Source organism: Falco cherrug, chromosome 4 (genome assembly GCF_023634085.1).
Source record: "Falco cherrug isolate bFalChe1 chromosome 4, bFalChe1.pri, whole genome shotgun sequence".
Lineage (NCBI taxonomy): Eukaryota > Metazoa > Chordata > Aves > Falconiformes > Falconidae > Falco > Falco cherrug.
In genome coordinates, this window is record NC_073700.1 from 68,708,183 (window position 1) to 68,734,346 (window position 26,164).

The 26,164-nt window shown below is 41.5% G+C and overlaps 1 protein-coding gene across 14 annotated transcripts in view; it reads left to right on the forward strand.

The window, feature by feature from the left end:
- The window catches only part of ABI1 (abl interactor 1), an 81,982-nt gene that overhangs the window by 23,631 nt on the left and 32,187 nt on the right, over positions 1-26,164 (forward strand). The window lies entirely within an intron of this gene.

The window sequence follows — 26,164 nt, forward strand, 5'->3', positions numbered from 1 at the left end:
ACTGGGATTATGTTTGGTTTAAAGCAGGAGTTAATTACTTCGGATTCCAAGAACTGAAGCTACAGTTGAGGGAGGGGTGGAGAGGATTCTCTTTCTGAAGGAAATCTAGATAAAATACCACTGCTCATATGGTACTTCTATTAGCGTTGCAACATATGCAGTAATCTCATTTGTTTTCATACCTTTGCAGGATGTAATTACATGAGCTGTGTGAGAGGGAGAGCCTCTTTCTAAGCCAAAGCAGTTGAATGAGCTGACCTGACTTGTACTGTGACTGCAGTATTGCTGGAGTTGATGTGGGGAGCACATGGAAGTAGATGACAGGAAAGAACAGGCTTGTCCCTGTCAGTGACAGCTTGTGTTCCCTTGGCTGAAGTGTCACCCTAGCTGGCTGCTGCTGAGGGGGTAGAGTTGCTGCTGCTGCCTGCCTTGTACCTGATCTGGCATTGGTCTGATTGTATGCTAACTCAGCCAAAAAATGTCTGCTGCATTTAGCCTGGAAGTGGCTTATTGCATCATCATGTGTGTCCCATACTAGTGCCAAGCAAGGAGGGAGGGACAGGATCCACTCAGTTCATTAACTCCTATGTTGCTGTTCTCAAGTGGGCTTGAGTGGGTTGTTGAGGGCCCGGTGTCCGCTCTATCATATGCTCTTATTGAAATTCAGTTGGATCTTTGGCCTTTGTCCTATGCCTGTCTGAGACATTTCATAAACAAATCTCAGAGGATTCAACCTAAAATGTTCTACAGTGCAGCCAGTGAGTTTAAAACCTTTGTTGGTCAACTGGTACCATTAGTGGTCCACCTTAGACCAAATACTTGAATAGAAATGCGTCTTACGGTCTCTACTGTCTGTCTCCTCATAGGATCTGCTAACCTGTTTACTGTTATTTCAGAGTAATTATGGTTTCTAAAAAATCGTTGTTAAATGGCAGCACAGTGGTGCACTGAAAGCATGTCAGCAGGGTGAAGATTCCAGTGCATGTGGAGGGGCCCTCCTAGTAACAAACCTCTCAAAAAGGCTTGTCAAGTTAGTGTGTGCTAAGAACTAAACAGTGTTAAAAGCTGTATCAAGTGTTTAAAAAGTGCCTTCCACTGAAACAGGAAAGTAGGAGGAAGTACAATTGCTGTAGATAAGTTCCTTGTTCTGTCAAATGTTCAAAGATTTCTTGATGCTAGGATTATGACTACCTCTGAAGAAATGACTGGGTAAAGGACTTGAACCTACAGGTTTTCCCAAGCATTGGATGCTCTTTTGTACTGAGCACATCTTTTCTTATGTGTTTCAGAGCTGCAGTGTGTGTGTGTGAAGCGATTATTGTTAAATTCTTACTGGCCTGCTGATACGACTAACTAGCACAAAAGGTGTTAACCCTCTGTACTGTTGCCACTTGAATTGAAGGCACTATGCTGAAAGCTATTGAGTCACCTGATACATGAACTGTTTGCTAAAGACTGTGAACAATCAGTGCTTTGTAGAGCTTTTGAAGAGTGTTTAGCAAGGTCACTTGCTTGTAGCTTCTGTCCTGGTTGGTCTTTCCTGAAACTAATCCTTGCTTATAAATGAACCTCTGCAGACTAATTTTGTAGAATTAAACTGGATACAGATAATGCATGCATACCAGCTCAGCTATTTGCTTTGAATTGTTTCTGCTTAAATGCTTCAACTGCGTATCTTAAATCTGCTGTGCAGTTGCTTTGATAGACTGTCTAAATTTTCCAAGGTCTCCAGAGTGTCTTTCATTTGTATCAGTTGTGAATATTTTCATGCCACTAAAGCATGTGGATGAACGTATTCTCAGAATGGAATTTTTCATGTGAGAAGTATTGCCTAGAAATGGAGATCTGAGGATTGCCAGTCAAATACTCAATTCTGGGTTTTGCAGCGTAGAGCAAGTATCTGTGAAATAAGGCACAATTTGATAGTTTTTCTGGTTAAAATACCTTTCTTCTTTCTATGGAAGAAAATTCTGTGGTTCTTCTGACCTGCAGGTGCTTTTTGTTCCCCTACCATGTTTCAGTTCTCTGTGCATTTTCCAGAAAGACTCTAGGCCAGATGGCTGGATAGCTAATTTTGATTAGTAGCCACTCAGTATTTTTCCTAGCTATGTACCTTCTTCAATGGAAAAAGCACTCATGAAAAGTTAGGTGATGGAGTGGTGTGTTATATTCTTGTTACTGGAGCTTAATTTTACAGATGGAAAGTTTGCTTGCTTTTATAGGAAAAAATTAATTCAACTTTGATTTCTTCTTGAGGGCAGAGAGGTTTCACATGTGTAATCACACTGTGGTAAGGGAGCACTGCTCTGGGTACATGGAGGCAGTGAACAGCTCCAATGGTTTTTGCATAGCAGCCACAGCAAAAGCCTGCCCAGCTGCATCTATATTTTCTGTAGTTATATTTTCTGCTGTAATGTGTGGGTCTGGAGTGATCTGCCATGTAATTATTTACTACACCTAGTATACAGAGCTGTGCACATACAGCTAAGCTCTTTGGCTTAAATCCTTGATATTGACTTTGAGTTTTGCCAAGCTGACATGACTTTCCCAAGCTGCTCTGATGTGGTAGAGCAGAGACTTTAATTGCTCTTCTGGAGAAGTTTGCAAAGCTTTCCAGTATAAGAGATCCTACTCATCCTGTTCAGTAAGATTTGGGGGAAAAAGAGCAAGTCTATCCTTTGGACCAATTGCATGTCAAGACTTCACTAAAGGTATTAAGGTTAGCAAATGTGACGCCCATTTACAAGAAGAGCCAGAAGGAGGATCCAGGGAACTACGGGCCTGTCAGTCTCATCTTGGTGCCAGGAAAGCTTATGGAGCAGATTATCTTCAGTGCTGTTATGTGGCACATGCAGGACAACCAGGCGATCAGGCCCAGCCAGCATGAGTTTATGAAAGGCAGGTCCCGCTTGATGAACCTGATTTCCTTCTGTGACAAGGTGACACACTTAGTGGATGAGGGAAAGGCCATGAATGTTGTTTACCTGGACCTGAGACCTTAGTAAAGCCTTTGACACCATTTCCCACATCATCAATCATCCTCCTGGAGAAACTGACTGCTTATGGCTTGGGCAGGCATACTCTTCGCTGTGTAAAAAAACCTGACTGGATGGCTGGGCCTAAAGAGTTGTGAATGAAATAAATCCATCTGGTGGCCTGTCACAAGTGGTGTTCCCTAGGGCTCAGTACTGGGGCCGGTTCTGTTCAGTATCTTAATAATCTAGGATTGAGTGCACCCTCAGTAAATTTCAAGATGACACCAAGTTAGGGGGAGTGTTGATTGCTGGGGGGCAGGCAGGCTCTGCAGGGGGATCTAGACAGGCTGGATTGATGGCCAAGGCTAGTTGTAGGAGGCTCAACAAGAAGAAATGCTGGGTCCTGCACTTGGGGCACAACAACCCCATGCAGCGCTACAGGCTGGGGGCAGAGTGGCTGGAAAGCTGCTGGGCAGTGGAAGACCTGGGGGTGTTGGTTAACAGCCGGCTGAACATGAGCCAGCAGTGTGCCCAGGTGGCCAAGAAGACCAACAGCATCGTGGCTTGTATCATCTGTGGCCAGCAGGACTAGGGAGGTGATTGTCCCCCTGTACTCCATACTGGTGAGGCTGCACCGCAAACACTGTGTTCAGTTTTGGGCCCCTCACTGCAAGAAAGACATTGAGGTGCTGGAGCATGTCCAGAGGCGGGCAATGAAGCTGGTGAAGGGTCTGGAGCACAAGTCTGATGAGGAGCGGCTGAGGGAACTGGGGTGGGTTATTCTGGAAAAAAGGAGGTTCTGGGGGACCTTGCTGCTCTCTACAACTACCTGAAAGGAGGTTATAGCGAGGTGGGTGTCGGTCTCTTCTCCCAAGTAACAAGTGTTAGGATGAGAGGAAATGGCCTCGAGTTGTGCCATGGGAGGTTTAGATTGGATATTGGGAAAAAATTATGTGCTGAAAGGGTTATCCAGCATTGCAGCAGTCTGCCTGGGAAAGTGATTGAATCACCATCCCTGGAGGTATTTAAAAGACACATAGATGTGGTGTTTAGGGACATTGTTTAGTGGTGGACTTGGCAGCGTTAGGTTTACAGTTGTACTCAATGGTCTTAAGGGTCTTTTCCAGCCTAAATGATTCTGTGATTCTATATGTGCCTTTAGACTCCCTGCTATGAGCTTTTTGTTGCAGTCACTTGCATTGTGTATTCCTGTCAGTTCCTATTTGATGCTTGTTTGTTTTTATTTGCCTGGAGGATGGCCATACTTAAAAGAGAAATTTCAGGTAGGAGTTGAGCTAATTTTGATCCAAGATGTGAAAGAAGGGGCAGCCCGAGTGCTGCACTGTTGTGGTGTGCCATTTCAACTTTCCCTGTGGGACACTGGTGTGTGAAAATGTAGTGGAGAAAAGGACTTGAACCCCATCACTGGTGACTTGTCCATCCACAAATCCTAGGCAGCAGCAGAGCAGCAGTTCTTCTATGGTATAGACATATGCTATGTTGCAGACCAAAAAGAAATTTTCTTTGAAGAAGATGGAACAGCAATAGCCAGGTGTTTTGCTTTCTTTGTAGCATATGAAGTATAAGGTGTCTGGAATAGGTAGTATTTCCTTTGTAATAATTTTAGGGAAGATGAGTGAATACATGGACTGGGCAGCAAAAGAGGAAGCTAAGGGTCAGCTTGCAATGAGAGACCTCGGAAGACAAAGGAAGGACCTTGCACATTGAGGTGGGGAAGGAATGAAGACCTCAACATTCAGCACGTGGTGTTTCTTGGTGTGCAGCATCTAAATAAACCCAGGATTTTTTCATGTACCCTGATGATGAGTTAAGCAGGACACTGTATTTATGCTCTGATTGTGCTTTATGCTTCATTACGTTTATTTCCTATGTATATTAAATGAGATTGTGATTAGCTGTTTAAATCATGGTGCTAATTTGTGCTGGTTTTGCATGGGTTCCTGAGCCAATGAGTTAATTCTTTAAAAATAAAATTAAAAAATCCTCTCATATTCCTCTCTTGATTCTGAAAATTGGTGTCTTCTAGTAGAGGAGTTAAGTTCAGCTCTTCATAGCTTGAATATTTGACAAGGGAAAACTGCTCCTCTAGAAATTTGGGACTGTGCTCTTCTGACTTTTTGTTGGTCTCCCCTCTTCCCCTCTTTCTCTTGGGAACAGGAGCTGACTTAAATGTGTACTTTAAGATAAATTTTTTGCTGCTTCACTTCCACAAACTTGCAGGTAATGAAGCTGGGACAGCCAGATTCCTCAGAGGGGAGGGAGGTTGACAGGGACACATCCTTGTTTACTGTGTCAAAACTGAAAAGTGTAACAGATCAGTGCTCATACTTATGTCAGAGCAGCTGCAGTACTGGGTGTAGCAGCTATTCCTTTTCTTTTTCCCTTGACATAAACACTTTTTAAATAGCTCAGTATTTAAATCCATGCCTCTTGAAGCATGAAGCAAGCAATAGACTCCTTTTTAAGAAAGGATGGTTTGCACCAGTAAACACTGCACCCCTTAAACATTCAGTGTTAAGATTTTCTTCTGCATCTGAAAGCTCTCCTCTAATGCAAAATAGGGACTATTACAAAACAGTGTTTTGAAAGCATAACTCTTGGCAAGAAAAAAGTGCATCTTTTGTCACCATTAAAAGTTAGAAGGTTTTACAACTATTAAAAAACCCCAACCAAACAAAAAAACCACAAACCCCTGAACTGGTTTAGAATAATCTTGCTTGTTACCATCCATATCTAGTTCACTGCATGTGTAATTCAAATACCGTATGCAAACAGGCGGCCAGATGCCTTCTGTTTCTATGGTATGCTTGTCTAGGTGAAATCAGAGGCAATAATGAAACACACAGATGTTGTCTTTTCTTGTAGGACTTCTGAAACTTACAGCTGTAGGGTATGTTGAATCACACACACCACCCCGATTCCCAAATACTAAGGTGTTTTCCATTGGGCGAGTGATCAGTGAGGGCTGATGTGGATTAGGTTTCAGTGAAGATCTTCTGGGGGCTTGAAGGGGTGAGCTCTTAAGTAGTAGCAAGTTGAGAACAAAGTAACCAGTGTTTGATGGCAGGGAAGAAGAGCGCAAGAGCTGTTAGGTGCTCAGCAGACCTCTGATGTTTGAAGATTCATAAGGCAGTGGAGGTATAGTGGGAACACTCGAGGTCTCAGTTTGTGGGAAGGAGCCTTCTCTCAGACTGTGTGTGTGTCTGCCCTTCACATTAATCTAATACTGCATTCAGGGATTGTGGTATATGATCACAACACAGTTCAAATTCATGTTTGCAAGCCAAGAAGCAGGAAGGGGTTAGAAAATGTGACTAATCATCTGCTGATGAGCGTGGATGCTCATGCCTAGGAACAAGCAATTATGTAAAGTACTTTTAGTACACTTATGAATGGGAGCAAAAGACCTGTCCAGATCCTTTTACTGATGACTCTCCTTCCAAAGGATATCTGTTCAGCTACTTTTACCCTGAAATTGCCTCTTTAAAAAGAGGAGGATGCTTAAAACTCTGGTGGTCTCTGATACGAAGAACACATGGGCTGGACAAAGGGACTGTTAACGGGAAAGAAAATTAGCCAGAACTAACAAGTGGTTGATGGCTGTGAACAAGCAGGATTAATACTGAAGGCCAGACTGTTCAGGACATAAACTGTGTCCTCAGCAAATCTGGGGATAACTCTTAGGAAAGGTCATTCACATGCTGAATGGCAGCGCTTCAGTGCAGAGGAACCTTGAGAAACTTGAGGACTGAGCCAGCAAAAACCTTGGGGAAACTGGTCAAGGTGAAAGGCCCTATACCTGAGGTGGAATAACTCCCTGCCTTTGTATGTGCGGGGAGGTGACTGAGTAGCCATCCTGCTGAAAAGGAGCTAGCGTGCTGGTGGATGCTGTGCTGAAAGTAAGCTGACAACACGAGGCCATCTGAATAAGTGAGACCATGTGGCAGGGACATGTTGGGTAGAGTGTGGCTGGCAGATGAAGGGCCGTGATTATCATCTGCTCTGCAGTGATGAGGCTTCACCTGGAGCACTGTGTCCCTTTGTTTTGCATTACCTCTTGCCTTGTTCAAGAGTGATTCAGGGAAACTGGGAGGTAGTCTAGCAGAGAGGGATGCCGAGATGATTGGGAACATGGAGCATGCATGCAGCCTACAAGGAGAGGTTGAAGGAGTTGTGCTTGTTTAGTCTGACAAAGAAGAAGCAGAGCAGTGGCATAACAGCAGCCTACAAATACTTAAGCCTGACGCTGTCATCTTTGCAGTTAGTCTTTTGGTAGTGACAGTGTAATGTTGAACAATTACCACAAGTTGAAGCTCGGCAGGTTAGTACATGGAGTTGGGAAAATTCTTTTTATTTTGGAGTGTGGTGCAGTGCTGGTACAGGTTACCCTCTGGTGTGACCCTTCTTAGTGTTAAACAGCAGTAGCTAGCTGCATATATCCTAAGAGCTGGCTTTATATATCTTGCAAGGTACATCATAAGCTATAGGAACTAAATGGTGCAGGGGGAGACAATGACTAAGTTGGGGGGAAACTGCCACTCCCAGTGTAGAAATGCTTGTAAGCTCCACTTCCATACAAACTTTCCTTTCTGTATGTCCAAAAGCATGTGAAGAGACCAAATGTTTCTGCAGGAACTAAAGCATCATCTAATGTTATAGACATCAGAGAGATAATGTCTTCTCTCTGGTTCTCTTGGACTGCCCCTTGCTTGTCAGCAGACACAAATATTCTAAATATAGTGAAGAAACTTGCACCTTTTGTTTAGATTAACCTTGCCTTGGGTGATGTTCCCTCTCCTAATAAAGTGCTGACAGTTATCTCTGCGGCCTTTGCTTCACATCCTGTTCTTCCTGTACTCTCTGTGACAAGAGGCCAAGGCTCCAAGAAGTTAAATCGTACTTGCTCTGGTTATCTGTCTGCTAGTGAAAATTGTTAGTAACTCCGTGCGTATCAGCTTCTACATGATACATATAAGTTGTTCAGAATGTAGTATAATGTGTAAGGGTTGCCTTGTCAGCTGTTCTGTTGAGAAATTCCCTGCATGACCACAAATGAATATGTGTAGGATCTGTCTGTAATTCCTGTACAGCTCAGCTGATGCAGTCAGATAAAACCCCAAACACAACAAACAAAAAAAAATCAAGACAGAACAAAAAACCCCTATGATGCTTAGTTATGTACACCTATGAGAGAGCAACTGCAACTGTCAGCCTTTCTGTGATGGGGAAGGGCAGTTGCTTAGGGTGGAGAAGAAGAAACTGAGAAGAAACTCTTGTTCCCCTTTTTTTTTTTTTTTTTTTTTTTTTTTTGGTAAATGCAGGTTTGAGTGTGTGTTTGGGGAAGCTACTAACTTTAATAACCACTGACTGTAATGAATTTCTTCATAATGCAGATTCCCGTTGCACAGTCTGGTAGAAGGGCAGTCTGAATGCATAGTTTTCCATGTGTTTTAGACCATTAAAACCTCCTTTCTGCTGAATGGGTGTTTGGCTGTAAGCTTTAGATACCTCATTAAATACTAAATTAAGAGGCCTGATGCAGCCTCTTGTTTTCTGAAATCAAAGCCAAAAATCCCAGGACTGTGAACATTACTCTGAAAGGCCTTTTTGATAACTTTGTGCAACAAAGGAGTCAAGGGGTTTGTGCAATCTTCCTTTTTTAATGAAAACCTTTCATATCTGGAAGATACATCACATAAATGTGTTACTAACCTGCTGTAAAATCACATATTGGACTTTTCAAGGAGTCTTTATTTTTCCTTCAGATGCATCTGATTAGATTGTTGCATGAAACTAATTTTCATTCTATTTCAAGTCTCAGTAAACCAGCAGTCTTCACATGGGAATAGCTTCTGATTTATGTTGAATTAGTTTTCTTATCTCTGTCAATGTTTTAGTGGCATAAGGGGAAGGCAAAAAGGAAATGCCCTGTATGAGGTATAGTTACAAGAACGTTGTGTCTAATACAGCAGCAGGTAACCAGCTACCAAAGCATTGTCAGTCGCTGTATCTGTGCCATCTAAGGCAGCTATTTGGGATGTTGGTTTTCATGGCAGCTGGGTAGTGTTATGCCTGAGCTACCTGTGTTTGGGGTGGAGGGGAAGAACAAGTACAAGAAGCTTGCTGTGTGAATCTTGGTTGTACTGCATCACTGAAGCTTCCCCCTTCATCATCTGCCTCTCAAGTGCATGAATGTGTGCTGCTGGGTGCTTGTGGCTGGACAACTTGTGCTGTTCAGAAGGGAATTGCTTAGTGCTTTCTGCTGGCAGGTTTTATTGAGGAGCATGTAAGTGCTTAGTTAATGTTGATTTGCAAATGGAAAACCAAGAAATGATTCACATCAATTTTATAAGCCAGCAGTAACATTTTGCCACTCGTTATACCGCTGCTAGCTTGACTTTATTCTCTTTATTAGCAGCCTTTTGGGACCCATTGGTATCTGTTCTGCATGTCTTGTAAAAGCCCCCTTACAGGTTGTATATATGTAGTGAACAAACTATTTTATTAGTTCATGGGAGATACATGAATGACTTGTTAGCTGCTCTTCTAAAGCTGGGACAACTTCTGTTGTTTTGTTATAACTTTGAAAAAGAGTATTTGAAGTGTGGAAATCTGCCCAAATGTGTTAATTTTATCAAATACTCGCCATGCGGCTGCTGTGCCCCTGTGTGCGTCCCCTGTCCAACATCATCTGGGACAGTATGACCTCCACATCACCAGGGCAGTCGCAGAACACAAAAGGGAAAGTTTACCTTTACTGTAATAGAAAAAAGTGTGTGTGAAATTGTATGAATTTATATACTTTATGGCTAAACTCCTAAATAGAAATAGATTGCCATGAGTATTTCTTTTTTTCAAGAACTACTTATTCCACTGAAGAATATTGTTGATTCTTAACTGACTGTGCTGCTAGTGCCATCATGGAAAGGGCATTGTGGTGATAGTGGAAGGCAAATTGTAGATTTCATTAAAAGCTGTACTATATGTAGGGTTTTCCTTTTTTGAGAAAAATTAGAATATGTTTTGGACTAGCACAGTTCGAATGACAGCTAGTGGAGCCATGATTCCCTTTTTCAGTCATTCCCATTTGGAATGCTGGCTGTGCATGTAAATTAACCACCATAAAAGTATGTCAGCCTCTTCCTCAATTTCAAAACATAGATTACTAAGGTGGTCATTTTCCTTTCTAATGTTGGTTCCTGGTTTCAGCAAACAGTTATATTATTAATACTTTTGCCTATTATATCTTATGGGCATGAAAATGTAAGTAGTACATGACCACAGAATCACAGATCTTTTATTTTGCTTGCTTCCTCTTTGAGAATCTGCTGAATAGCTATGACTTTTTCATGGATGTATCCTTGTATGAATGTTAATGTGCAGTAGTTTTGTAGCTTCACCTGTTCACGCCTAAAAGCGCTTGTTTTTTCCCCTTACATGTTGTTCTGGGGCAGTTATTTTCAATGGATCCATCAGTACAATTCAGTGTGCTGTCACACAGGGATTGAAGCATAGGTTTCTGTTTCTCTTAACTGGCTTCTCTGTTCCTTGCATGCAAGAGAAAAATAATGTCTTGTCAATCTGATCTTGTTGTGCTGTCTCAAATTCCTGTATGTGGCAAAACCAGGAGCAATAAGGGTGAGATTAAAAACTCAGGCTTCTATACGAAGTGAGAACAAGTATGGTGGGGACCTTTTGAGTTAAGAGGGATCATGATGGAAATAATAAATGTATCATTGCTTCAGGAAAGGTCAGCTGGGCCATCTTTTGAAAATATAAAAACAAGGCAATATAAAATGACTGAAAGGCTTGATTTAATCATAGGAAATTCTGCTTTCTTGTTGAACTTGGTGTCTTATGGGATTGTTTTTTCTTCTTCTTAAGTTGTGTTGTTGAACTGTGTTCAAAACTAGGCTGTATAAGGTTGCAGGATAAGCTTTCAAACCACAAATCAACCTTTATCTGACTGGAAAGGAGATAAACGTCGTCTTTGGGAAGCTGATCCTTCTTTGTCCATTTATAGGATTTTCTTACGTGTGTTGTTAAGTCTAGTATTGGGCAAGATGCAGCAATAGGCCAGATGTAGTACAGGACTAGAGATGAATTGGTACTGTGGATAAGGCTTGTCTCCTAAACTAGGCTGGAAAAAGTGTTACTGAAGTTTTTGCTCTCTAATAGTTGATAGGTAGTGTATGGTAAACTAATAATATGCCAGCTCATGTGGACTAGCAAATTGCATGTTCTTCTTAATTACAAGACATTCAAGTACTTTTTAAACCTGGATGTTTTTTAAAAAATAAACTTAGCTTGAAATTATGCGGTTGATCTGCATGTGTGCCTTGGCAGATGAAATACAGCATTTGAGAGCGAATGAACAGTAGAAATATTGTTATTCCAGTGCTCCAACTGAGGGCACTTTCTGCTTGCTGTGGTGATGAGCAAGACACTGAAGTAACTGAGGACAGTCTCCATTTGGGAGGTGAAACCTGTAAGTCATACCAGAAATATGCCATTTTCATGTAATTATGGGTCATTAAGGTAAAGCAAGAACTCCAGTCAAACAGCCTGAAACAAATTTGACTCTGAGCTATCTAATCTCCTGCCTGTGTCACTGTGTTTGGGGTTAGTTTCCTCATACACCCTAAGTCTCATAGTAAGAGACAGCACTGACAGGGTTATAAGCCTGTAAGCTGATAGGAGCTAGACCATCTTCAAAATAAAGCTAGCTTTATTTTATTTGCTCCCTGCACACCGAGGATGGTCTGCTCATCACTTATTTATCACTGTTTTAATATTCTCCTAAATTGATGTATAATTAAGCATATCTGTTTCTGTGCTGTGTGACTTGTGTTCATGTGACCTTTAGACACGTCTGTTAGTGCCTTATTTTGATGGTAGCATGACAGCTGACCACAGAAGTGCTTGTCCTTCATTTATTACAGTTTTGAAGCATCCCTAATGTAGTGGTAAGCTACTCTGGCATCTGGATGATAGAACTGGAGAAGAGAACTTCTTGGGGGCGTTCATGGTCTTGGTTAAAAGAATGTGGTTTTCCCTTTTCTTAGTACAGGCTGTGGCCTATTAACAAATAATGAAGCTTCAGGAAGTGGGGGATGGTTTCCGTAAGCTTGCACTGAGAGAACTTCAAGTTCAATCACTTGGGATTTTACTACTTTAAGCATTCCTCCCACAGTGCAGTGTGCCTCTTGGCTGGCAGAGAGAATATCGAGCTTCAGTCCTAGTTGGCTTGCTTCTTACTTCTAGACCTCCAGACCTGGGAGCAAAAGGAGCTTAGTGGGACCACAAGTCCAAGTTATTTGCATCTGTTTTTCAGCTCATCTTTATGAAACTTTATTTCCCTGGGCTGCATTAAATGTATAGTCCTTCAGTCAATGCAGAAACTCTTCAGAGATGCTCTCTACTAGAGCTGGCTGAATTGCTTGGAATAAATGTATCTAATGCATTTATTCTTTTGGAAATTACTTGAAAGACTTTACAAAGACAGTTTTCCATGTGAAATATTTGCCTGAAATAAGATTGAGAGAACACTGCTGACTGGTCATTATTAGATAATGACAGGTCACCTAGTTTGATAGTTGTTTAAAAGCATCATATAAACAGTAGAAACAGAATAAAGAAAATGTGGTGTGGATTTTTCCAAATGAGTTTTTAGAAAGCAAAAGTTCTGCAAATAATTGTGACTCAAGCAAACATCCTGGAAAAACAGATTGTAAGCAGTCTGCAGATCTTACTGGAATAAAGATACTTTTCCTGTTACTCTTCCCCTCTGGCCCGTCTGCCTAGGTTTCTCTGTGGTGGTAGTTCTTAAAATAAATGCATAGTTGTTGTTTATGTTAACTATATGTTTCTGAGAGTAAACACTGTTAGTAGTGCTGAATGGATATATACGACTTAAATCCAAAAAGTACATTGACCTCATTTAGGAAAACCGAGCTTTACTGAAGCAATGGGGAGGAGGCAGGCCACGGAAGTTTGCACAGCTGTCTTTGTAGTCCAATTAATTGTGTCCTGATGTACCCCTTTACCTCTCAGGGAAATTCTTCACTCCTCACCAACACCTCCCTCCTTGATTAAGGTAACTGTAGCAGTATATTGATTCCAGCCACTTCCCAGTGCAGTTTGGTTTCTTGCAGAAGTTTGGTAGCTCTTCAGTGTGTGTTTAGCTGTCCAGTTTTGCACAGGTCAGTGGCCAGTCCTGCATGAGTCCATGGTGGGTGGTACTATGGAGCTTTAAGGCCTCCTCTTGAAATGCTGCGGTGCAGTTCAAAGGCTTCTAACCCACCAATGCTTGGAGCACCTTTACCAGGGCACCAGCATACTTTCCTCAGTTAACTTTAAACAATTCAGTGGTCAATACTTGTGTAGTGTGTGTGTCATAACTTCCCCCTAAAGTGACATGAAGAGATGGCCAGTCTCTTTTTTTTTTAAATTTTTTTTTCCCTGCCATTCTCTTGTACCAGGTGGTGTTTTGTTCTTTGCCTCCCCTGCATCCCCCAAATTGTGGGCTCAGTTATCTTGGAGACAAGATCTTGAACACTGCAGACTTCTGGGTGCTTCTTTCTACAGGCTTCTTTCTGTGTGTCATCCCCAATGGCTGTCGCTTCTCTTCTCCCCAAGTATTTGCCATCAAGATTAATCGTTATGCTAATAACTGCACGGTGGTAATGTCTGATTTCTGAACGCACGATCAGTCTGACTAATGAATTTACTGTAACAGTAGTGGGATAATGCATTCAGCAGTAGGGATATATCAATGTGCTCCTCTCTGTGCCTGTGCAAAATCTCTCTTTGAGACTTGTGCTGCTTTTCAGCCTGCCATCAGGCTGCAGCATTTGTGTTCAGGTGCACTTGTGCAGGGTGAAGCCAAGAACTCGCTGCTGTGTGTGTGTCCAAGTCTGAGAGTTGATTCTGGAGGAGGGGTTGACTGGTGGCATGGTTTCTTCTTGGGCCAGGGTCTTTGCCAGAGTACCCAGTCTTAGTCTGGAAAAGTTTTTGCTGGGGAAGGTTGTGGCTCAGAATGGGGTAAGGGCTGCTAGGGCTGTTGAGGCCATGTGGATGCTCCCAGCAGATACAACTGCAGTGTTTCATATCAGTCATAGCCAAGAGTAGGAGGCTAAGGGGTATCCATTTACAGAAACAATGTGCAACTTCCTGTTCTAGTTGTCTGTGGAAGTTAAAATGGCAATGGAGAAACAGAGCAGCCTTAGCAGTTCCATCTCTGCCCTGTCTCTTCCTCCCACCCCATTAAACTGGTAAATATCATACGTGTTTGTGATTTAGTTGTCTGTGTTCTGCTTTTGCTTAATATATTCCAAATTACAAGAAGTCTGTATGACTCAGTCCAAAATAGTAACACAGTCTTAGGAAACATGTGTGGGAATTTTTGTTACCTCTCCTTTTTTGCTAGAATATCTTAATAGGCTTCCATCTACAATGCTGTTGAAACTGAGATTTCGGAATAAGTTTGAGCTGAATGAAGTTCATGACGCTTCTAAGCTTGTCCTCTGTTGGTGTATCTTCAGGAGGGAGAGCTGGTTACTGAGGGGGTTTGAGAAAGGGGAGACTGGGTCAGAGAGCTGAATTGTCTTGTTCTGTATTTGTCTTTGAAAACAGAAGTGAGGAGCTTGTCAGATCCTAGTTGTTTTGATATTAAAGTGACATGGAAGAGCTTTTTGCTGCAATAATATGCTGAAGGTAGTAGTATGGGTGGTAAGTTAACTGCAGAGTTGAACAAGTATATGAAAACTTGTAAGTGGAATTTATAGTGGCTAAGGGTTGTTCCTGCCATCTAATTTTACTGGTAAAGAGTCACTGGCAATGGGGATGAAGTAAAAACTTGCCGCTGCTGGTTATGCTCCCATTGGAGTAGCACCTCATAATGTTGCAACAAAGTTGTTTGCCATAGAGTTGCTTACTTCGTACAAAACTTTGAAAACATCCAGAACTTTCATAGTTCTCTTCTGGAGAAAATGCAGTCTTCAGCCTTTGAACATTTAGGAAACAAGAGAAGGGAAAAAGAAATTATGTGTGTAATAAGCCGTGTTCGTGGCAGAAAAGCAAGTGGGTTTGTGGTATAGATAACGTGGCCTTTAGCCTTATGATGGCTGCTTGATTAATACGTGTGTGAGTTACTCTTGGTGCAGTGCTGGCCCAACTGAAAACCAGATTTCCCACTAGCTTATATCACTGCTGTCAAATGCGATACGATCAAAGAGGTTACGTGAAAAGTAACATAAGTGGAAAGTAACATATGTCACACATTTGCTTGGATGACTTGTAATCAAAACTATGTTGGCTGGTGGCTAAAGGATACTCAGGATCATTTCCATATCTGTTGTCCCTGTTTTATGTCTTAGGGAAACCTGCCACAGGACTGTCAATCTTAGATACATCATAAGCCCAGAATTCGCATGAAGAGGGATGCTTGGGAGAGGAATTTCTGTGTATGTGTGGCTTTTGCTTGCCCTTTTTTTGTTGGTTTTGGGTTGTTTGGGTTTTTTTGTTTTAAGAAAAGCATGTGCCTGAAAATATTCCAGAAAACTTTCAAGTAAGTACCTGTGACAAATCAGAATAGGTTTTATGTGGGAGTTTTGTTATGGTTTAGCGTAATGATTACTTTGACATATGCAATAAATCCACTAGCCTAACCGTATAACATAACCTTTATTGTTAGAAACTATTTGATTTTTGCTATTAGAATTGATAAACTAAAGCACAAAAGAGGTGATAAATTAAGACTAAGACTGTTACCTCGCTTCTGCTGGTGTGTTCCTGTTCCCCCCTGCAATTTGAAATGCCAAGTTACAACTAAACGTGAGGGGTTTGGCTTTGGTGTTTGGTGAGGGGGATTTTTGGTTGTGCGGGGTTTTTTTCCTTTTTTTTTTTATTTTTTATTTTTCTGTTCAGGAATGAGCATTATGGCTTGTCGTTATTCCAGCTTTATCAGTTCCTTACCTCAGACAAACTTTGAGAAAGTTCAAACTTCTTCTGTTGAGTTTATTTTTTTATAGGCTTTTTTTAGATGATTTCCTTTTCAGCCACCTGCAGTGCTCTTTGCAATTGCACATGTTCATCTCCTATGAAGTTGCTTTTTTTGGCACCCAAAATGCTTTTCGTTCAAACATACAATTTTGTTCTACTCCCATGGTGGTTCTTTAGTGAGTCCAAACTACTGAAGAAGCTGTTTTATTTTTCCTTTCTGTCCTTGTGCTTTCCTTCGGTCACGAATATATTTAGATTTCTGTGTTTTGTTTAATTCTAGGCAAGTGCATTGCATCCAGTAAGGAAAAGAGGGACTCGTTCAGCCACTTTAAAGTGCTGAAACTCTCATGTGGGAGCTTGCATAAGCATATTTTATTTCTTCTGTTTTTTTCTTTTTAATGAGCCTACTCGTGCATGCATGTCTTGAGGAATACTCAGCAAAAAAGAAATTTAAAATAAATAAAATCTAATTTCAGGTACTGAAATACACACGCATACAGTTGGGATTTTGACTTTGCATAAGCAAAAGCATTTATCTGCTTTTTGTGTTTTTTAAGACTGAATGCAAACATAACATATTATGACTGCACATCCCAAATGTTCTGTCAAAATCAGTCAGTAGGATTGTACACTTGAAACGCTTCCCTTTTGAAGTGTCTTCTGTTTTTAATCAGCAGACTTTTGCATTTCTGGCTTGTGTTCAAATATAATTAATAAAATTTTGGTTTGATTTAGTTGGTTTTTTCCTCTGGAAACTTGTATTAGCAATGCCACTGGTGTTAGTTATCACTGAAATGTGTATTTAGTTCACTGTCTAGAACACCTGCGGCTCACTGGAGGAGAGGAGATGTACGTTGGTAGTTCCCATATCAGAATCTTGTCCTGGTGAAGGGAAGATGAGGGGGGCAGAGAGGACCGAGTAAGAGAACTGTCCGTCAAAAAGGTGTTTGTCCTACAGCATGAAACTCAAGTGGATGGTTAGCAGTCGTTCATTTGCCTCACACTGTGGTTTTGTTCTGATGCAGAGCTGGGTTTGTACTTCCTGTCGTACGATGGTTTTGAAGTGGTGGTGTGTGGTGTTCAGCCACAGCTTAATCTCCAGCAAGTGCTGGAAATCATATTCTAGGGGGATCAGGGGGGTTGTGTTAGAACAGGGAGGAACACCACGGAAGCTACTTTTCTCTCCCTGGCTCCCAGCTTTTGATGCTGAAGGGTCACAGACTTTAGGAGGCAGGTGGAATGTAATTCCAGATAATCTTGCCATCTCCCCATCTCTGTATCCTCCCGCAGAGATTTATGTTAGTGATGCATTTTTTTTTTCTTCTTGTTTGTTAGACTCTTGAAGAGGAAATTGAACTAGCAGTTGAATTTTAAAGACAAAAAAGAAAGTTAGCTAGAATTCATGTTGTACTCCCCCGAACGTGTATCAGGTCATTGGAGGGCTTGGCGTTTCATTATTTTTTGTTTTGTTTTAAATGAGTAATATTCACAACATACTACTTATTGCAGTGTATGTATGTTTGGTTTCCTCAGGCGGTTGAAATCAGCAGAATGCTTTGTCAAAGCACAGGAAGTATGATCCATAACTCACTGAGTTTGAACTAGCACTTTAAAACATCAGTGGAAGCTGTTTTACAGAGAAATCTTAGGTATCTTTGTCACCATGTTTCACTGTGCTCAGAGCAGACAGCTATGGCAGCGTTGCCTAGACCGGTGCCCACCTACGCTCTGTCTGTGTCTATTCTCAAAGCCGCTGCAGGTGGGCAGTTCCAAGAAGCTGGCCTAAGCGCTGAAGCGTCTTGCTTGGCGTAGCACAGGAAGTCTGGCGGAGCCAGGAACAGAGCTTCAATCTGCCGTTTTCCAGGCGCTTGTTCCTTGCTCCTAGCCACAGACCCATCCCACCTCTTCCCTTCACTCCGCTGACGTTCCAGCAGACAGCTGCCTCCTGCATGCGGGGCCAGCTGCTTTTGCAGCACCGTCTGACCTCCATACTCCAGATGTTTGGAGTTCCATTTCCCCCATACTTTTGTGAACTTCAGTGAAGTGCTTCTGGCATTTCACCAATACAATGGGGAGGAGGGAGGAGTGTTGTCTTAACTGTTTCCTTTCCGTAACAAGGGCCTCTGTAGAGCTGCTAAAAATCTTCCTCTGTAGGACTTGAGCTCCATTTGCCTTCAGTTGCCATCTGCCAGTCTTCCTTCCCACATCCCGCTCCCTCTTCCCAAAGATATTCCTGCAGACCCCCCCTTCTTACGCTCTGTGTTGACGTCATCTTCCTTTCAGTTGGGAAAGGTGTGAGGCAGGGGGTGAAGGTGTGATGAGATGCCATTGTATCTCTCCATACATGCTTCTCATTTATAGAGCCTAATTCTGTGAGGTGACATTCACAGGTGAGACTTACTGATTCCTTTCAGCTGTCCCATTTTATGTTCACAGCATCTTGCATGAGCATACTTTGTAGCTGTTAAAGAATAAATGAGAAGCTTCTGTCCTTTGGTCTTGTCTGAAGGAGGAATACGTGTCCTTCCCTAGCAGCCCTCCCATTTCCAATTGGCATCAGGAAAGAAAAATCAGGCACGAACTCAAGTTTGACTCTTGGATGAGTGGGCTGGTTTCTTTGCTCTGATTCTTGTCCTAGAATGTCATGCACCTGCTCCCAGCCGCTGTGGTCTGTCCGTGCCCCATGTCCCCTTTTGTGTGTGTCCCCTTTCTGCACAGTTTCTCCAGCAGAATGTGTGACTAATTTGCCAATAGAGCTTTCTAAAAAGCGTCTACATAAATAACTCTTACCTGAACAGACCTCTCTTCCCTCTCCTTTTCAGTGCTGTTGTGTAGGTATATGTGCCATTTCACAGATTGTGTTTTGGAAATTGGGGTCCTTGATTCCAACTCTTAGTGAGCAAGAGGGATAAAGGTGAGGCTATTTGTCTGTGGCCAGTAGGTTGTAAGCCCGTTTCTCTAGGTCTTGTTTTCAGCTTCTTGATTTTAATTAGGCTTATCAATGTCCCCACTCTTTTGAAGACATATGAGTATTGTAATACTTGCAAGCATGTGTTCTGTTGGTTAGGAATTGATTTTTCTTGTTAAGTATGGCTTGCATGGAAATTGGTACAGCTTAAGAAATGTAATTCTGGAGCAGGACGTGCTATGAACTGCGTGCATTACTGTTGTACATCCTGTGCTGCCGAATTCTAAAATCATACAGCAAGCAAACCATCCTGTGTGAATGGGATGCCTACGTATACTTCCCTCCGTGACACCCCTCTCCCAACTGTCATGATATCCTAGGAAAAATACTTATATAAATGTAGAAAATATCTTCAAACCTTTGCTGAAATCTGGTCTGCTTTTTACCGATGGCAATTGCTAGGAGAATCTGAGAAAATCTGCTAGTGTATGTAAAGGAAAAGATCTGAATTCTTAAATCAAGGGCTAGCTCCATAGATTATATGCCAGTTTAATCCTGCATTCAGACATAATTGGAGAAATGCAGTGATAAATTGTCGCAGTAAAAACCACTTTTCAGCCCCCCTTGACGTTAGATGGTATTAGTAAAATATTTTTAGCATTGTGGTCTTATATATTAATATATAGCTTATGTATATAAGTATATAAAAATGCATGCATTTACATGTATGTTACATCTGGAAATAGGACTTAGTGTTCCTTTAATTATTTTTCCTTTGTTTTGTCTAGCGCTTTCTCCCTTCTGATGATGGATGGTAAATGTTTTATATAGACTGTGCAAGTTGCTGTGTATGTATTGATGGCCTTAGTTGATTGTGTTAATCTGTAAAAGCTCTTGATTGTGAACTGTCTCTGCAGGAAGAGGAAGGTGACATAATAAGATTACGTGAGACATGGCTTATCTGGTTCCTCTAGCCTTTTACCTTAAGAGGCCTGGACTTTAAGAGATGAAGCTTTCTGGAAAGTCTGTCCTACTATTGTAACTTACCTGTATGCTGAAGGGAATGTGTAAGAAACTTCTTTCTATAAACCTACAAGAAAACATTGCTGGATTTGCAGCTCTGGAAATACAGCTCTCAAATCTGTTTCAGTTGCCTCCTACATTGCCAGCCCCGCATACAAAGCAAACACACGAGGTGAAACGTAGATGTCTAAATGCTTCAGAGGTGACAGAAGACCTGTCTTTCATGGTACAGCTTCAGAAGCCATGGCAGGATATTCTGAGGATTCTCAGGTGACATTAGTCACTGGTGTTCAGGCAACTGACTTCTAGCCTTAGTGAAAATTGGATTGAAGGATTGTATATGTGAAGTAATAAAGCCTTAAAATCCTTACATTCTTAAAGAATTTCGGAAACTGAAAAAAAAAGCACCTGTGTTTTTTTTCTTTTCCTCTAGTAATGCTTGTTTGTTGCTAGTACTGGCTTGCTTCTGTGGATTGACTGATGAGTTGACAGTACTTTAGCAGATTTGATTCTGGTGACTGTCCAAGGGGCTGTTAAAGATGTCTTGAATTCATCTTTGGAGAAGGGGGATGGTAAGGAGGACCTTCCCCCTTTTTACTGTGAAAGTGAAAGACAACCGGTATAAAGGTTCTAGTATGTACCTTCAGATGAAGAGCTGTTCAGAGTTATTTAGGGACTTGAATTTCACACAACTGATGGCTAACTGGGCCTGATAAAAGGTTGCATCGCTCTTCTACCCGAGAGATAGGATTGGCCTCACCAGTCACTGATAACAGGGCAGTGCTTCTGTGAAAGTTTCTTTCAGTTTTTTGATATATTTCTCACATGATGGTTAACTTAACCAGTTGTCTGTGCTGAAGGAACAGGGAAGAGGCAGATGTCCACCACATTGCCTGGTTTTGGTCTGTAACTGATTGGTGCAGACACAGTTGAGGTGTTCAAACTATTTCTAGTCAATGGAATTGGCAGTTATAATTCCCAACACCAGTAGAGCCTCATACCTTGGGGAAGATCCCCATGGGATAAATGAGTGTGTACATAATGGTAAACAAGGATGGGTAGTGCTAGTGACACTGGCACTCTGCTCTCTGCATCTCCAGTGAAGCCAAGCTTGCTTAGCGCTCATACTCTCCTGGACAAGAAATGGAAGTAAATTATTTCTGTAAATAAATTCTTGAGTTTCTTGAACGCTGTCTTAATGGGGATCAGGCAATATACAAACAATAGTAATAAACTTAAGTTACTTGCACTTCCATCAAGAGTTAATGAATGATATAATTTGTAACATTGTGTAGACATCGGATTGTTGTGATGTCTTAAACCCAAACTACTCGTGCTTTTTCATGCCTGATGTGCCTTGAACCCATAATTGGTCTCTTTTATAGAATATTTCTCTTGCAGTGTAAATAGGTTCACATTTTCCTGTGTTCAAGATACTAAATTTTCTTTATAATTTCTTTTCTTTACGTTGCTCTCCCTCAAGAAGTTAGCTGTCTGGCTGAGCTCATTAAAGCTGGGGATTTTATTGTCCTTTTTGTAGGTCAAACTGGCTTCCTTGCAGGTAGCCTGTACAACCTGTGTTGTCCGGGATCTCTTCAGTGCCGTTATCCAGTTAGCTATAACTCACTTATTTAGAAAGTTGTATTAAATACACTTTCTTTATGGAAGTAGCAGTGGGATAAATCTGTATTTCTAAAACAGAAAAGGTTAACGTTCTTAGTCTCATCAGATTCTTTCATCTCAAGGAAGCTTGTTGTGTAAACTATATAGCAAAACAACTACATTTGCCATTTTCGAGAATGACAATAAGGGTTAATATTAAAGCTGGGTCTAGGAACAAATTGCAAAGACAGAGGGCTTGCTTTGATTTTTTTGTTGTTGTTTTTGGTTTTTGTTTGTTAAGGGCTGCTGAAAGCACCTTAGTGTTTGTTTCTTCAGTTATGTTTCCTTTGGTTAACACTGCAATTTACAGTCTGGGTACATGAACTTGTACTTAATAGAAAATGTGTATTTACTAGAAAATGTTTGTTGGTGTTCCTTACAATGTTTGTAACATTCAACTATGTGTATTTTACTGCTATGAGCAATTAAATCTGAAGCTGTGCCTCATTTTTACAGGTAGTAGAAATGAACTTACCTTTTGTATTCAAACTAACAAGTAAACTTGGAATCCAGTCATCCCCAGAGGTTGAGGAAGGAAACCAAACTCCTTTCCCTGCACCACTCACTGTCCTGCATACTGCATAGTTTTATTGACCTGTTGACTGGGTTCAGTCTGAAACCTGTGTTTTTGCCCAGTATTTTGTGTAACATCAGGCAGAGTTCTGCTGAAAGGAGATACCATTATTTCATGGATTGCTAGTCTGATTTGATACATCATATCTAGTGTGCAAATCGGCTTGTCTTTGACTAGAAATTTTAAACTTTTTTTTCTTTCTCTGTTATGACATTCTTTTCTCATGCTGCCAGCAATGCCCTTTAGTTAAGAGAATTGCACTGCTCAGATATAGAATGAATGGAATACTGTTCTCTCCATTAACTTGCCTTTCCATAATGCTGGCTTTAGCATAGAATCATCTCAAACTGGAAGGGACCCATAAGGATCGTTGAGTCCACCTCCCTGCTCCTCACAGGACTACCTAAAGCCAAACCACATGGCTAAGAGCATCACCCAGATGCTCCTTGAACTCTGACAGACTTGGGACCTCGACCGCTTCCCTGGGGAGTCTGTTCTGGTGACTGACCGTATTCTCAGCGAGGAACCTTTTCCTAATGTCTGATCTGAATTTCCTCTGACGCAGCTTCATTCCATTTTCTTGTGTCCTATCACTGGTCACTGGAGAGGGGAGGTCAGCATGTCCTCCTCCACTGCCTCGCTTGAAGAAGTTGTACACTGCAATGAGGTCACCCCTCAGACTTCTCCAGGCTGAACAAACCAAGTGACCTCAGCCATTCCTCCTCAGTTTTGCCCTTGAGACCTTTCACCATCTTGGTCGCTCTCCTCTGGACACATTCTTAATAGTTTGATGTCCTCCTTGCACTGAGGTGCCCAAAACTGCACACAGTGCTTGAGGTGCGGAACAGATGACTTTCAGGAAGTACAGCACCAAATTTATGCAGAACAGGTTCCTGGGGCTCAGTAAGTGTGATTGCTCCAAGTATGGCCAGGAAGGTGGGGGTGGGAAGTGGTAACAGGTCATGCTGCATGCATGGCTGATACCTCTTTATGTCTGTGGTTTTGGTTGCATCAAGTAGTTCTGATCTATTCTGCTAACATTTAGATATGTGTAACACTGATTACCCTGTAACCAGGGCTTTGCTTATTGAATTAAAGTGTTAGTAACAGACCCAACCCTATATTCAATCGCAAACTGGAAAAGCAAAAAAAGGGAAACAATGTCCAAACTGCAGAGGACTAGTGCTAATATCAAGCTGTTTATCCTTCCTTTTCTCCTCACTTTCTCTAAAGCAGCAGCTTGAGGAAGCCTGTGGAGTTTGAGCCTACATTCCTTGTCTGAGTGAGCCTAGGGAGAAGTCGAAAAGTTACTGACTTGCAGCTCTGTGCAGCACAGAACATTTGTTTAAAGGACATCAGTGGCAGTGTAGTTTTAGGATTTTTTTTGTCTAGTGTGTTTTGGATGTTAGATTTTTAAATCAAGGAAATGCCCTTGAGTGACTATTTACTCATCCTTAAATTCATGGGTGAAAGTGTGTGGTGGTTTGATTACTGGGGGTGGGGTGGGCAGCAGGCATTGAGAGTGGTTTTTCTTTGTATTTTTTTAATTTGTAGCTTCCTACACTATATGTTAGACTCTTTTTTTTGGGGGGGACACACGACTGTTTGTTTACCCTTTTTACCTGATAGCCAACATTTTCACTGTTGAGGACTGGGCAGCTGTTCTTCTCTCCCCTAACTGTTGTTCCACTCTTCACAAGAGCCTGGCAGGTTTTTACAGCTTGCTGCTGAGTTCGCTGTGCAGCACCACACAGCACTTATCCTGTCCCCTCTGCCAGGTGAGCCTCTGTGCTCTTATAGCTTCATTCTTCCTAAACTGGGGAGAAGCGGAGTAGGAAACCTGAAGAGGAGTTTTCTTGCACAGCACTTCTGGAGTATCAGCTAATGTAACACAAATCTAAGGAGTATTTGCTTGGTGTAAATCTGTGGTATTAGTGTAATGACTTGCCTTGTCCTTCAGGACAGCTTGAAGTTGGCAGTACCTGGTTAGCTGAGTTGATTTGATAGAGATTGTGGGGTGTTTTTTGTGGGGTGTTTTCTCCTTTTTCCCCCTGCTCTTTACCAGCTGTACATGCATTTAGTGAGAGAAACAGTGGCTGTATGACTACATGGCTCATAAATTTGAGTTGCGGTGCTTCAGGATTAAAGAGATTGGCAAAGCTTGAAGTCGTTTCCCCCCGCCCCCCCCCCCCCCCTTTTTTTTTAATATCCCTGTATATGTGAGCTTTATTACAACATTTATATATCCTCAGATTAGCTCAGCCAAATGTAGTGCAGTGTCTTCTATTCCTCGTAAAGTATTTGTCCTGGAGTTGTGCACTGTAGCACAGTAGAATGGTGTCTGTGGCACAGAAAAAGAAGAGAAAAGAACAACTATTTGCTGCATCATTGCTGTGCTGCACTTGGCCTTCAGGCTACTTCTGAGGAAGCAAGCAAACAGTTAAAATTTAACTCTACATCCTGTTTATCAACTGTGGTTGGGGTTTTTTTGTTGTTTTGTTTTTTGGGGTTTTTTTTTTTCATATGGTTTGAAGAAGACAGTTGAGGCGGCTAATCATTAACAGTTCCTTCAACCTCCAAGCTTAACTTGCTTCTGTGATTAGCTGGCATGGTCCCTACCACGCAGTTATAGTGGCAGAGGGGTTTGTTTAGTGGTTTAGCTTAAATTTGCTTCCCAAAGGAAGCATGTTGTGCTTTTGGAAGGGCTGTTTTCTCAGTCTTTTCCAAATCAGTGCAATGCTGGACTTTTTCTTGCTGGATTTTGTTGTCTAGGAGTGAGAATCCTATTGCTGTTCCCCAAATTTTAAATTATGCTATGTATTTATGTTCTAGCGTAGGCCAAGCATGCTTGAAGCTGCTCTGGCTGTTTGTGAGTGCTTGCTACCCTGTGCTAACCCTAGCTGGTTTGCCATACTTTGCTCCTTTCGATTTTTGATGTTTAAAAGTAGGTTTTGTACATGAAATCATGAACTAATTACTGTTTAGCTCTCCTGTTACTGTATCAGAGCAGGCACTTACTCATAGCTACAGGTGCCAAGTGTGGCCAGAGCTTTGGGAGAATGGCTAGTTTGGCTGTTAAATGGTATATGTGGCTTGTTGCTCTTGGGAACTGGCTGGATAGCTGTGCTATCCTGCTAAAAATTGCTTTGGGGATTTCCTCTTTTGGAAGTGAAACACATTGCCTGTGACTATACAATAAACTTACCCATCAACTTCAAGCAAATAGATATAAATAAAGATACAAAAATGAACAACTGTTACGTGCTTTGTTTTGCATAATGATTACGTAACAATAACATGCGGTCTTTATAGATCTAAAAACAGTCATTTATTCTGGAAGAAGCAAGATGCTGTCTTGTAACTGATGGGCAACATACTGCTCTGGGCAAAGCATATGCTGGGAGCCTTTGCTTTGCATAGGGGCAAAATACTGCCTTGCTTTTCCGGTATACCAGATGTGGTAAGAGTTGCAGTCTCATTTGCTTTGAAGAGTGAATTAGTCTCTTGCACAGGCATGCCAGCATGTGGTTCAGGATTTACATGTGTGCCCTAAGTTGCTGGCCCTGCACTGTGATACAAATACTCTTCTCTTTGCTTGGTTTACGTTACTGAAATCTGTGAAAAGAGTTTACAAATCACTGCTTTATATTTGATTTTGGATAAGCTGTCTGATATAGTTAATATATGCTTTTTTCCTGTTCTAAGGATTTTTTTTCTGTTAATAAGAATTTGTTGCAAGATTACTTAAGTAGTTTTCCACAGTGTGTGTGGTACAGCATCTGTTCCTGAAATTTATGGAATTTTCATTGTTCATTGCAGGGAGGAAAGGTCAGACTACCTAATAGGAGAAGATACATCTTTTTGTATTGCAAAGGGCTTTTTCGTTGTTTTATTTTTTTTTCTTTTGATAGTAATGTTAAGAGAGCTCTTGGACAAAAATGCGTCTTTATACTAGCCACAAAAGTATCAATTTATTAGTAACAACAGATTCTTTTTCTG